The sequence below is a fragment of the Eumetopias jubatus genome, unplaced genomic scaffold, assembly GCF_037043125.1.
Source record: "Eumetopias jubatus isolate StellerSeaLion01/CBP00866 unplaced genomic scaffold, mEumJub1_p1.0 scaffold_12, whole genome shotgun sequence".
Lineage (NCBI taxonomy): Eukaryota > Metazoa > Chordata > Mammalia > Carnivora > Otariidae > Eumetopias > Eumetopias jubatus.
Window position 1 is genome coordinate 26,804,044 of NW_028274818.1, and position 13,725 is coordinate 26,817,768.

Genomic DNA, 13,725 nt, shown 5'->3' on the forward strand with positions numbered 1-13,725 from the left:
AGACAAAACTAAAATCAAAACTTAAAAAAAAGTGGACACCTTTTACTCACACTTAATACTAGTCAATTTTCCAGGAAATTTTTGGGCAGGGAATATCCCCAAATCTAAAATGAAAAAAAGGAAAAATTGGGATCTTACATTAGTTATTCAGTCTGAAACTTGTAATAGACTTTTACTAAAAGTCATCATTTTCTGGCCTCCCACTCAACCACAGAAACATACTTTAAGAGTGGAAAGGGACTTTAAAGATCACTGAGATCAATTCTCTCATTTTACCAGTGAGGTAATGATTCCTAACACCTGAAAATACTGAGTGCTTATGTTTAGCTAAGATTAGAAGCCAAAAAACCACCTCACAGTTAAGAATACAGTATTATGGATCATTCAGCATATATATTTAAAGACATTTAAGATCACTTAAAATCAGAGAAACATTCTTTGGGAAATGGGACACTGTGTTTGCCAAAAGTGTGCTCCTGGGGCTTTTACTCCAATTCCCATTCAATCTTTTTCAATTTTTGTAAGCTTTTTATTATGTCATTTGCCCATAAATTTGTAAAAAGTACCCATACAATCTTTATTTTATTGTTTTTACACTATTTTCTGAAAGTTAAAAAAGGCTATTCAAAGACTGAAAGTAATTTTTTCCTGATTGTTTTCTAATGTTTCCCTTTTACATAGATCCAATCCTAAATATAAAGGGTAACTCTATCACACTCAGTAAGTTGAAATGATAAAGCTGACCAGTATGAGGAGGCAATTAGAAATTTCCAAATTTCATGAGTTTTGCTTTTGCCAAGCTGTACGGATCAGGGTTTTTAAAAAACTAGAAAAATGGGAGAGAAGGGGAGGAATACCTGCTTAGTATATGTTTTTCCCTCAATTTCATTGGTTTCAGAGCAAACTTCCCATGATGGGGAGAAATTTTTACTTAAAACCAATTACAAGTTCAATCTACCAGCCAGAAATAGCCTAAAGCCTTTCAATGCTGCACTATATTTTTTAAGTTAAAAAATATCTTTTCTCTCTTAATTGGTATAAACAAAATTTTAAGAGACAGCTACACTGAGTTACTACTGTGAAATTTTTAATCTTCACTTTGTCAGCATTATTATTAATCCTCTGAGGAATTTTCAGCACGTTTTTAGGTTTCCCCAGATTTGTGTATAAAGAATAATTAGTATAACTATATATAACAACTATAGCAATTAGGATACAGTAACATAGCAACAAGTTGCCCATTTCAAATGGAAAAAAGGAAAAAGAAATTAAGGTAGTATTTCTTTTTCATTGCTTTGAATAACTTCATTCCCAGGATCCCAGCTCAGAACCAACGTAGAATAATCATAGTTAACATTTTTCAAGTTCATTTTCAAAAACATCAGCTGTTCTATATTGTCAAAGTCCAGGCTCATGATCTGTTTTGGATGAAACTGGCTATTTGCAGTAAAGATACATTCAGACTGCCAACTACACATGGGGCAGCTTAGATATTGAATGGCAACTTGGGTCAAAGCTGGCCATATGCTCACCTTCCTCTGCCAGTAAATCAAAGGGTCACCACCTCCTGAGATCTCTGAATACTTCTCTTTGAAGTACTCATCCACTACTGCTATGGCAGAAGGAAACATGAAGCTTTTGCTTCCAATGGCAACATTATCTACAGCTGAGCTATCAAAAGACCCTGAACTGGAGGTGCTTTCTCTTATAGATGAGGTAAACGAATCAGCTCCTACAATGGCTGAGGGACCAGAAGCATCTGAAGTTGCAATATGGCAGACCTCTGAAGATTCCATATAATTGCAAACTTCTTCTGCAAGGATCTGCTTATAAGTTTCTAAATCAGCACCTTGAGGGAAAAAGTCTTCCAAACTGTTTTTAAAGCAAGGATCTAACAAAGCAGCCAAGATACAGGGCTTAGATTTAAGCATAGCACTCAGTAGGGTATCAGTTTCAAGTTTCAGAGATAAACTGTCCACCAGATTGAGTGCCTGAGTAATACCTCTTATTTGAAAATCTTCTCTGAGTTTCTGCAGAGAAAGGAGCAGATGATGGATTAGGGGGAGCACCTGATTCAATCCCGTGGTCTTGACACTCACTTTCTGGGTGGCCTCCTCAAATGGTTTAAGAATATCACAAACGTAAGTCATTAGAGTCCACTGAAGGGAGGTAAGCACAACTCCACTAGCTCTACCAAGACTATGGTGAACTGAGTAGCAATGCTCCAAGAGCCATTTTAACATATAAAAGGTAGAAATCCAATGGCCAGTTTCATCCTGCTTCAAATTCTTCCATGGAAGTTGGTGATCATTTTGGAACTCCTGTAGAATCTGACGGGCCTTGACTGAATGACTAAAATGATGACAGGTTTTCCTAGCAGCTACTAACATATTCTCAATGCTTTTGTGCTCACAAAAAAAGTCCTGAATGACTATATTTAAACAATGCAGGAAGCACGGCACATGGGTAAAACCGCCATCTTTGATTGCATGTACCACATTAGAGGAATTATCAGAAACAATGAAGCTAGGAATAAGGAAATTAGGAGAAAGCCACAGACCAATCTGGTCATTTAATTCTTGTAAAATGTTGGTTATCAAGCAGTCTTTGGCCAACCCTGTTACACAAAGTACTGCCCACTTTCTGAAATTGGGGATCCTGCCATTACTGGAAGAAGGTGCAGTTTCCAAAGAGACCCAGTGTACAGTCACAATGAAATAGTCAGTGGATGGGTCATGGGTCCATATGTCCACAGTCAGGTGGATCTTTTGGCTTTGAACATTCTCCAAAGTTAAGAAAATTTTTTCTCTGACCCAATCATATAATTGAGGTACAGCCTTTGTGAAAAAGTAAGTCTCAGATGGTAACCTATAGTCAGGGGCCACAATCTGCATGAACCTCTGAAAGGCTGGAGTTGAGAAGTAGTTGTAAGGATGCATATCCTCCACAATCATTTGAATAATTGCCTGACTTATTTGACTTGAGACTGAATTTTCGGAGTATGTTGTTTCTCTCTCCTGTGCATGTGTCAGAGCGTCTTGCTCCGCAATAGGAATAGGACTCTCAGATCTTCTACTATTTTCAACCTCTAACACAGGAGGTTCATCTGAATCAGAGTCACTAAGGTCCTCAGCTGTTAAATCATGGCTGCCTGTAGACTTCTCTCCATGCAGAGGATCGCTTAAGAGATCATTTCTCTCAGTCTCAGCCTCATCTAATCCATTTCCAACCGCACAACTGTCTTTGTTGGCAACAGCCCAATGGATGGGATGTGTGGCCTGCAGGTGTCGTTGAAGAGTTGAAGTTCCTAAGTGAGAACCTGGCCTACCCCGGCTCACACTTCTTTTACATATATTACACACAGCTCTTGAGATGTGCTGAGGATCAGTATAAAAAAAATTCCAAACTGCAGATGTCTTGGCTCTTGTTCCAGGAATTAAGGCATGCTTGACAATATTACTTTTGATGAGAAATCGCCCTCTTTCTGCCCTCAGGGCATCAGATACTGATTTATCACGTTTCTTACCCATTCTGTTTTCATCTAATGGATCAGTAGACATATATTCAAAGCTTCCATTGCTTCCAGCAGAAGAGGGAGATAAAGGCACATCCAAAGTAAAATCCTCCTCCCCACTAGTGACTCCGTATTTGTTGGCCCTGGTCCAGTGAGGTGAATGCCTTGCCTGCAGATGTCGTTGTAGAGTAGATGTCCCCAGATGGCTGCCTGGTTTGCCCCTGCTAACACTTTTTTCACAGAGGTTACAAATAGCTCGCCAGGTATACTGGGGGTCAACATGAAAGAAGTGCCATACAATGGAGGTCTTGGCTCTGGTACTAGGTAGATAGATCTGTTTTTCTATATTGCTCTCAAAAAGACTTTCTTCATCCTGCTCATGGGCACTGGAAGCTAATAAAGCAGGGGCATCTGCAACAGGCCTCCCAGATCCCAAATCCTTAAACTTTTTCGCAAGGATCAGTTTTTTCCTTCGCCTTTTCCCCTTAATCCGTAAACCCTTCTTTCTTTTCTTTTTAGCAGGCAATTTTGCCTCTTTATCCATTCCTTCTGCCACCATCTTTCCCTCTACCACATCTTCTTCATCTGTATTGGAATTAATAGGAACACATCCCAGAATCCCAGCACCACTAAAAGTGCTGCATCGTCTGCCAGGAGAGAGTGAGGAAACTGGTACACTTAAGGTACATATACTCATTCTCTTTATGTCTCCAAAATTCGTACCAGAATCTGTTAGTGGGTTTGTTACTCAAGCAAAAATACAGCTGTTCCTCTCTAATTGCATTACCTTGTCTCCAATTTCTATGGGGAATCAAATTCCCTTTGGAACAATGACTTCCAAGCCAGGTTATTTTTGGAGGAAAAGTGACAGCAATGGAGAACATTCCCAAACTCTTTTCTTAGAGGGCTTTATGATCCCTTCCAACTTCTGAGTTCTGAACCTGCTTTCAAATAGTCCAATCTCTTCATGTTATAGAAAAAAAGAACTTGAGGCCCACTTTTCCAGAGTCATAGAGTTGGTAGCAGCTAGAAGCCAGGTCTTCCAAATCCCAGGCCCATGTCCTTTCTGCTTCATCAAGAACTACATCTCCTTGAAATGCCTTCAGCTTTAAAAATGTGTATTTTAATGATGCGTCATGGTAGTAACATCAATTTCCCTTAATTCTGAAATTAATTATTTTCAGGAAATTTCACTTAAACAAAAACATAGTGCATCATTCAACATTCATCACTTAGGACTGTGATTTGACAATACAACCCAAAAAGTCAATTCTGGAAATATAAAGCAGACTCCACATACTGGTCATTAACAGCAAATGCTAGTTGAGCCCTTTCAGCTTTAAATATAAATAATACAATTTTTTAAAATGTGGATGGCTAAAAAAAGTGTTTTGAGAATAAAAATTTAAAAGGTCACAAGCTGCATTTTCAATTTACTGTTTGTATCAAGAGTTAATCCAAATTTAGTTTTCAGACATTTTTAGACTGGAGAAGCTTTACTGCCTGTAAATGTACTAGTAACTCATGAGTTGAACTCTATATGAACAGCAAACACTGAAATTTAAGCTTTAAACCACTTTCATTCCTTTTCGGGTGATCCCTCCCCTTCCCCCAATACCTACATACATTTACCCTAAAAAGCATCGCTATCACTAGTTCCACAGCCTCCTTCTCAAGGTCCAGAACCAAGGCCTGCAAGATGTCAACAACATGGGCCTTCCCCATAGGAATCCGCACCGATTATGGGGCTTTAGGGGGTGTTCTTCATTACGGTTTCATCAATCCTACAAGGAGAACGGAAGTGTCCCTGTTGTTCTTGACTCCGATGCGGAGGGCTGGGGTGGGAGTTAATTAAAGTAGGGAAGGGGTGTAGGATACCGGATTAAGGTCGGTGGCTTTCAGTATGTGGAGTTTGAGAATATCTCCCAAGTAGTGGGACCCTGGAGAGGAATGAGAGTAGGTAAATTCAGCTCCTGGCACTCAGTTTGATTTAGGCAGTGGGGGTCCGCTAAACTAGGGAAACTGTTGTCGCGAAGAAAGCAAGCTAGTGTCACTTCTCTCTCCGGGAGACGGGGAACAAGCCGGCTTTCCGGGGCTGCTCCGGGCTCCTACGGTTTCGCCAACACCGGATGTGGGGGAGGGGAGGAAGGTTGTTGGGAAGGAGCAGGCGCCGTGGGGGTGGGGTGCAAGGGATGGGGGTGGGGTGAATGGAACTGAGAGCGGGAGCCCGGGGCTCCCAGCTCGCCCCGGCGAGGGCGGAGGGCGGCGGGCGGGAGGTGGGGGAGGGGGGGTCGTTACGGCGGGGCCGAAGGACCCGCTCTGACTTCCCGGGCTAGGCCGCAACCCAGGGGCGAGGGGAGGCCGCGGCCACTCCCCTCGCCCTCTCCCCCACCTCCCCTGCCCCGAGCCACCGGGAATCAAAAAACGGGTCTAGTTACCAGAGAACAGAAACTTTACCGAACCGCCGACACTGTCCCCGACTCCCGCTTGCTGCCACGTCTTTCTTCTTTCTTAGCCGCTGCCGCCCGCCGTCCTCACAGCAGCAGCACCAGCAGAAATCCAAGACTGCCAGCGTCAAAGATGGCGCCTGGCTACAGGCTCAGCTCTAAGACCCGGCCAGTAAAAGTGCCAGCACGACGCAATGCGAGAGGATTCCGGGAGTTGTAGTTTCCTCTACGAGGCGGTGCTTAAGATGGCTTCCCCGGGTCACAGGGTCACGTGAGAGAGGGGAGGCGCTAGGGGTGTCTTAGTTTTGGGGGGGGAACGCGGTTTTGGAAACTTAAGGGTTTCTTGAAACCGTCTTTGATTAAAAAAAATTTTTTTAAATCTTTTAATCAAATGCGGTAACAAGCGAGAAAGCTGCGAGAACTGTGTCTACCAGACAGTAGGCCCTCGTAGAATTTGGTTCATAAATAAGTCGCCTGAACCATGTATAGTTTTCATTTAGAAATAAACTGCTTTCCCCATGCAATGTTGAAGGCTCTGTGCCCTTATTTTTATTTGAAGAGGTGAAATTGGGTTTGGGGGAATTTCTTTTATTTCTTAAAACAAATTTTTGTATTGAAAACATAATTCATGCTCATTACAAGGTTCGTGAGGGTTGGAGTAGGGAAAGGAAAAACCAGTGGTTGCCTGGCCACTTCATTATTAACATTATACTGTACTTTCCAATTTGAATGTGTTTACCTTTTTTTCCCTCTGATTATAAAAGTTATACATATAAGTGGTTTTTAAATTTTTTAAGTAATATACAACTGTAGAACATTTAACTCTCCATTAATTTCATTCCTGCAAAATAATCTCTCACTAATTTAGCATATATTCTTTCTAACGTTTTTGTATGCAAATATACCTAAGTCTATTACTCTGATCGAGGAGGAGCCCAAGATCCCCTCTGGGTTAGTGGCTCAACAGAACTTACTTAGGTGGCAACATTTTACCCAACTTGGATAAAGGATACAGTTCTATTACTAAGAAAGCATACATTCGATGGTAAAGCAGATGGGACTCCAGGCACCTTTTCCTCCCAGGCTTGTTCCGCCAGATACCAGCTTGGTGTGGGAGCCTCAGCCAGTACAGGTCAGAGCAGTCCCGGATCTCCTCACACTTGGGCTTTTATCTCCTTTCAAAGTGAGAAGGCACAACATTAGAATCCTAGCGCCAATCCCTGCCTTACATGACAATACTCTGTGATTGCCATGTCAACCAGGCCTAACAAGCAGGTTCCTGAAAAGCAATTTCTGTCTGTGCCACAACACCTAGGGTGTTTAACTGAAAAGTTTAGCAGAAGGCTGGCCAAACAGCTGAAGGGGTTTTCAGCCCAGGGCTTTAAAGCTGCAGTCCTGTTCTGATTGGTATACTATATATATAGTTATATCGTATTTCATCAAATCTAAAGCAATAAGACGCATCTTATTTTATAGAACTCTTAAGACAAAAAACAAAAAAACAAAAAACACCAAAGACCAAAAACCAGAAAACCCAGCCATTAATCAGAGATGTTAAAAGTTGAAACGATACATGTTTTAGAATGAAAGAAATACAGTATTTTAAAGATATGAACAAGCTAAAACTATCCATACTATCCGTATTGTTTTGCAGTTTGCTTTTTTCCCCACTGAACAATATATCTTGAATATCTTTTAGTGGTCATCAGTGCTTAGAGGCCTACCTTATTCTTTTTAACAGCTCCCATTCCACTGTAAGGCTGTTTTGCAGTAGGTTTCAGCAGGATATGAATAATGTGAGGCAGAGATCACTGGGGCCTATCTTGGATGCTTGCTACCATACCAGGTATTAGTGATAACTGAATCTTCCACTGACAATTTTACAAGTGTGATGATTGAAAGAATTTTCCATAGTCTAGCTTCTGGCTCCATACATTTCTTTCTTTCTTTTTTTTTTTTAAAGATTTTATTTATTTATTTGAGAGAAAGAATGAGAGAGAGAGAGAGAGCACATGAGAGGGGGGAGGGTCAGAGGGAGAAGCAGACTCCCTGCCGAGCAGGGAGCCCGATGCGGGACTAGATCCCGGGACTCCAGGATCATGACCTGAGCCGAAGGCAGTCGCTTAACCAACTGAGCCACCCAGGCGCCCTGGCTCCATACATTTCAAACCTTTTCTCTCCTCCATAATCTACATGCCACTTACATCAAGATCTGACCTCTGGCCCTATGACTTTGGGTCATAATGCCAGATGAGTCCACACAGTGGGTAATAGGGGTATTCTTGAAAGCCATTTCTACACCTACATGTCTCCAACCCAGTGTCCATCACCAGTATCCATCATCCCTCCTCTTTTTCTTCCTGCCTTTGGGGTTCAGCGGTTTGGTATGAGTGAGGAAATAGGGACCAACAGAGCCTTCTAGCAAGAAGCCTTAAACAGAAATCACAAACATCTGCTAACTAACTACAACAAATAAATTTCAGCATCTTGCTCTAGCTGCAAGACCAGAACTGGCTTCACTGAAATCAACCTTCCTAGGACTGCCTTCCCCTCTTCACTCCCAATGCATTCTTAGGTTGTTTTATTTCCTTGTATGGAATTTTTTTTCTTGGTATTTAATTTTGGAATGGGGTCACTGGTTTTATTGGGTGATGGGTTATTTAAGAAAAGACAGATTAGTTTTCATCCTCATCATCCTCAATTACCTTACACTAACTATACTCCTAGGTTTAGCTTGCTGTGCTAGCCTTTGTGGGGGATCCCCAAATGGGCTGAGGGTGTGGAAATGCCCATGTGGAAGTTTTCTGGGAGACATGATAAATATAAAGCTAAACAACTACCAGGTAGTGCACACCAAGTGTCCAGCCATGGTTTAGACTTGGGGTTACAAACTCAAATACTTACATGAGCCAGGCGCATACGGGTACAGTGAGCAACTGCAAGGATAAAATTTGGAGTCTGTGCCCTAGCCAAAGGGCCAGCTGTTACCATGAACTCTAGCCTAACCAAGAGGGGATGCAGACTCACTGTCACCACATCTTCTGATTTTTATTTTATTTTTAAAGTATTTTATTTACTTATTTGACAGAGAGAGAGAGAGAGAGCACAAGTAGGCAGAGTGGCAGGCAGAGGGAGAGGGAGAAGCAGGCTCTCCGCCGAGCAGAGAGCCCAATGCGGAGCTGGATCCCAGGACCTTGGGATCATGACCCGAGCCAAAGGCAGCCACTCAACTGACTGAGACACCCAGGCACCTCTATCTTCTGATTTTTAAAGAGAAGCTGAAAATTCAGAGTTTTATCTGAAAATTTCTGATTTGTCAACTTGGAAGCTAATCCAGATAAAACAACAACAGGAATCACTTTGTGGGCTGGCCAAAGTGTGGGTAGGTCAACCTCTGCTTTAGTTCTAGAAGGGTTAGAAAGGAGAAGGTGGCCATTGAAAAGTGCAGTGTTTCAGGACATGCTTTCTGGAGGGAGAGAGACTTGAGTTGCCCGAACGTGGGCCAGAGGTGAGAGGTAAGTGAAGACAAGGAAAGAAGTTATGTAAAGAAACCTCCTGAAGGGGTGAGGAGAGAAATTCAACTGGAGGGGTCCCCAGGTTAGAGAAAGAGAGAACATTGTAAAAGTAGGTGGGAGCAAGAATCAAGAATTCAAGGTGGAAGACCTTGGATGTTGGGAAGGCGTTTGAATAATATTGTTTAGACAATAGGGATTCCTCGAAGGGTTTGGAACAGGAACAAAATGGTAGAAAGTTTGTACAAAGGTAGAAAGTGTGCAAAGTTGTGTCTCAAAGACTGAAATAGTGGTGATGTTCAGTCCCTTGTATTTTAAACTTGTCTCTCTATAATTGTTCCCCAAAGCCTAGCAACATACAAGATTCCCCCTTCTATTTAAAAAGAAAAATTGGATGGTGAGGAAGTCTTATGCTCAGTTCCTTATTTTTCTCTGGCACACCTAATTTCTCATCTTTATTGCCAAGATCATTGGCTACTTTTTCACCTCACATACACTCTTCAATGTATTTCATTTAGATTTACATCCTCATGGCTTCTCTGAAATTACTATAGTGTGGTCAAGTTTTAAATTGAATGGCTCCTTTTCAGTGCCTATTTTTCTTCTTTTTAGTAACCAGCTTATAGTGACAGTTTATTATGTGCCAGGCACTACACTAACAGTTTTTTTATAAACATTATCCAACTGAATCCTCAAAATAACTGTTAGATTACTACTCTTATCTATTACTATTAGATAAGTAATATTATTAACCTTCTTTTACAAACACTTATAAAGTTCTAGTGATGAGTCCAAGGGGTCATTGCTAGTGAGTAGCAAAGTCAGGCTTCACACCCACGTCTGTCCAACTCCAAATCATTATGCAATCATTTGACACTCATTCACCATTTTTCTTTCTTTTTTTTTTAGAGACACAAAGAGAGAGAGCACATGTGCACATGCCAGAAGGGGAGGGGAGGGGAGGGGAGGGGAAGAGGGAGAGGGAGAGGGAGAGAGAATCCCAAGCATGCTGATTGTGGAGCTGATCTCAAGACCCTGAGATCATGACCTGAGCCAAAACCAGGAGTCAGATGCTTAACAGACTGTGCCACCCAGGCGTCCCCATTTTTTCTTTCTTTAAACTCCCTCCCCCATAGTTTAAAGAACAAAATTCTATCTTGGTTTCCTTCCAAATTCTCTGGCTGCCTGTTCTCTAGTCTCTTTGCATGTTCCCCTTTCTCTATCCCTCACTTAATCATTGGTGTTCCCCAGGATTCAGCCCTCATCCCTCATCTTTTCTCACTTTGCATTCTCTCTCTGGGTTATCCATCCATGTCCCTGGTTTCAACTATGAATTAATTGTATGTGGTGGCTCAGATCTGTATCTTTGACCCAGATCTCCATCCAGCTGCCTACAGGAATCATTCAATTGGATGTTTCAGAGTCACTTTAAATTCAACTTACCAAAACGAAATCATCACCTCGCGTCTCCAACATCTCCTCTTCCTGACGTCTTTGTCTTAGTGGACGGCGCCATCCCCCATCCACCCAGTTACTGAGGTCAGAAATCTGGGAGTGAACGAGGACTCCTCTCTTTTCCTCACCTCCCATGTCCAAATACTTAGCAGCCTTATTGACTTGGCCTCCTAAGTATCTCTTGAATCTGCATTTTTCTTTTCCATTCCCATTGCTTCTGCTTAGTGCAGGCCTTTATCACTTGCTGCTCATTTTCTGGATTGCCGCCATGCCTCTTCACTGGTTTTGCTGCCTCTCCATCTTGCCCTCTCTTCTCTCTCTTCCAAACAACCACAGAATTTCTCTTCTAAAATGCAAGTATAGGGGCTCCTGGTGGGCTCAGTCAGAAGAGCACGCAACTCTTGATCTTGGGCTTGTGAGCTCAGCCCCACGGTGGGTGTAGAGATTACTTCAAATAAATAAAATTTAAAAAATAAAAAATAGGGGCGCCTGGATGGCTCAGTTGGTTAAGCGACTGCCTTCGGCTCGGGTCATGGTCCTGGAGTCCCGGGATCGAGTCCCACATCGGGCTCCCGGCTCAGTGGGGAGCCTGCTTCTCCCTCTGACCCTTTCCCCTCTCATGCTGTTTCTCTCTCTCTCTCTCTCAAATAAATAAATAAAATCTTTAAAAAAAATAAAATGCAAGTATAATCTAAACATCACACACACACTCACTCACCCATACACACACACACGCACACGCACACGCACACACGCACACCCTTATGCAAGGAATACCTTCTGGAGAATCTGTGAAAAGTGATGAACTGAAGAAAGTGGAGCTGGATGTCCGAAGTAGGAAGGAGATTTTTCACTGTACTTTTTGGTACCGGTTCAAATCTTGTCTTACTATATATATGTTACTTTTGTTATAAAAACTAGTAAAAATGGACATCTCTATACTTTGATCCAGCAAGTCTACATCTAGAAGCTTGTCCTGTACTTGTATTCCCACAGGAGCAGAAATGACATATATACATGGCTATGATTTAACCTATAAATATGATAATGGCTACATTTAAAGTAGTACACCCGTGCAATGAGGTTCCATGCTGTCATGAAAAGCAAGGATGTGCTTTGCACCCTGCACCTGTATTAATGTGTATAAACACACAAAAGACCATTATAAAATGTTACCATTTGAATATTATAGAATGGTCTTTGGAAGAATTTATAAGAGTAGTTGCCTCTGGGGTAGGTCAGGGGAGTACGGAACCTGCTAGGTGGCTTGGGATGAAGCTTACTTTTCACTGGCTTTTGGTGTTTGAGTTTTACACTGCGTTTATGTATTAATCTACTCACATTTTTTTAAAAGATTTTATTTATTTGAGAGAGAGAGAATGAGAGATAGAGTGCACGAGAGGGAAGAGGGTCAGAGGGAGAAGCAGACTCTCTGCTGAGCAGGGAGGCTGATGTGGGACTCGATCCCGTGACTCCAGGATCATGACCTGAGCCGAAGGCAGTTGCTCAACCAACTGAGCCACCCAGGCGCCCTACTCACATTTTTTTCAATGCATATCATTTGAATAGGTGATCTAATCCATCTCATGAGAGGAGACAGAGTTCACTTGTACTGTCTTACACTGATTGTAAGCTGTCTTGCTTCTTCAAGCTTGCCTATCACTGTGATGAATGAATTAATACTGATTCTTTGCAGATACACAGTATTATGCAAAATGAAGGGCGATTATACCAGTAATGACTAGTTTTGCATTCCCTGATGAACTGCCTAATTATTGTTTTATATAGGACAGACCCTGATACATGCAGTGTAATTCAAACTATACTGGTCACTCCTCTTAGCTTTCCTTCCGTGTTCACAAATACCAATCTGTTTTTTTTTTTTTTTTTTAAAGATTTTTTAAAATCTTTTTTATTTTTTTAAAGATTTTTAATTTTTTAAAAGATTTTATTTACTTATTTGAGAGAGAGAGAGAGCAAGAGAGAGCACAAGCAGGGGGAGAGGCAGAGGGAGAGGGAGAAGCAGACTGCCTGCTGAACGGGGAGCCTGACACAGGGCTTAATCCCAGGACCCTGGTATCATGACCTGAACTGAAGGCAGATGCTTAACCGACTGAGTCACCCAGGCACCCCCTAAAACACATTTTAAACATGTCCCTTAATTTGGACTTATCTATGAATCAGAATAATTTCAAACTTGTATATTAAGATTAAAATTTACTTCCCTACTGAAAATCCTTCAGCTATTGCCCATTAACCTTAGGATCAATTCTAAGCTTCTGTGGCTATCTACTAATATGCAAAATCTTATTCCTGCCTGCTTCTTCAGCCCCCCAAATTGTCAGTCCATTCTTCTCCGGTTCTTTGCTCCCTCATGTGGAATGACCTGGAGTGACCTGAATGTGTTCTACTCCTCAAGCCCCCATGCTTTTGCACATCTGCTTTCTTCTGCCTCATATGCCTTTTCTTCACCCTCAATCAACCAATTGCCTGGGATCCAGCAGCCTAGGTCTTCTTACGAGGTTTAGGAGTTGGCTTATTGCTCATTTGCTTCTTTCTACACACTGTGAACTCACTGAGAGCAGCAACGTCTTGTTCATCTTTATAATCCCAGTGCCTGAAGGCATTTGATGTGTGTTTGGATGGCTTTGGGGTAATACACGCAAAGACTGGAGAGATAAGGGAGCAGGGTTGGAAGGCCAGGGAGAGGAGTTTAGATGATTACAAACAGGGACTCATTGTTTCTTGTTTAAAGGAAGGGCAGGACAAAATGGACTTGGGGAGAGAAATGCTGGAG

General features: G+C 42.0%; 1 protein-coding gene across 8 annotated transcripts in view; it reads right to left on the reverse strand.

Moving 5' to 3' along the window:
• The window catches only part of ZC3H11A (zinc finger CCCH-type containing 11A), a 41,281-nt gene extending 35,175 nt beyond the window's left edge, over positions 1–6,106 (reverse strand). For 2 of the 8 annotated variants that reach the window (XR_015766463.1, XR_015766462.1), the window contains exon 1: positions 51–5,134. The gene's annotated coding sequence lies outside the window, so the exon portion shown is untranslated. The other 6 variants (XR_015766464.1, XR_015766461.1, XM_088016906.1 and 3 more) reach the window with 5 other exon arrangements.
• Between the last annotated feature and the right edge of the window lie 7,619 nt (positions 6,107–13,725).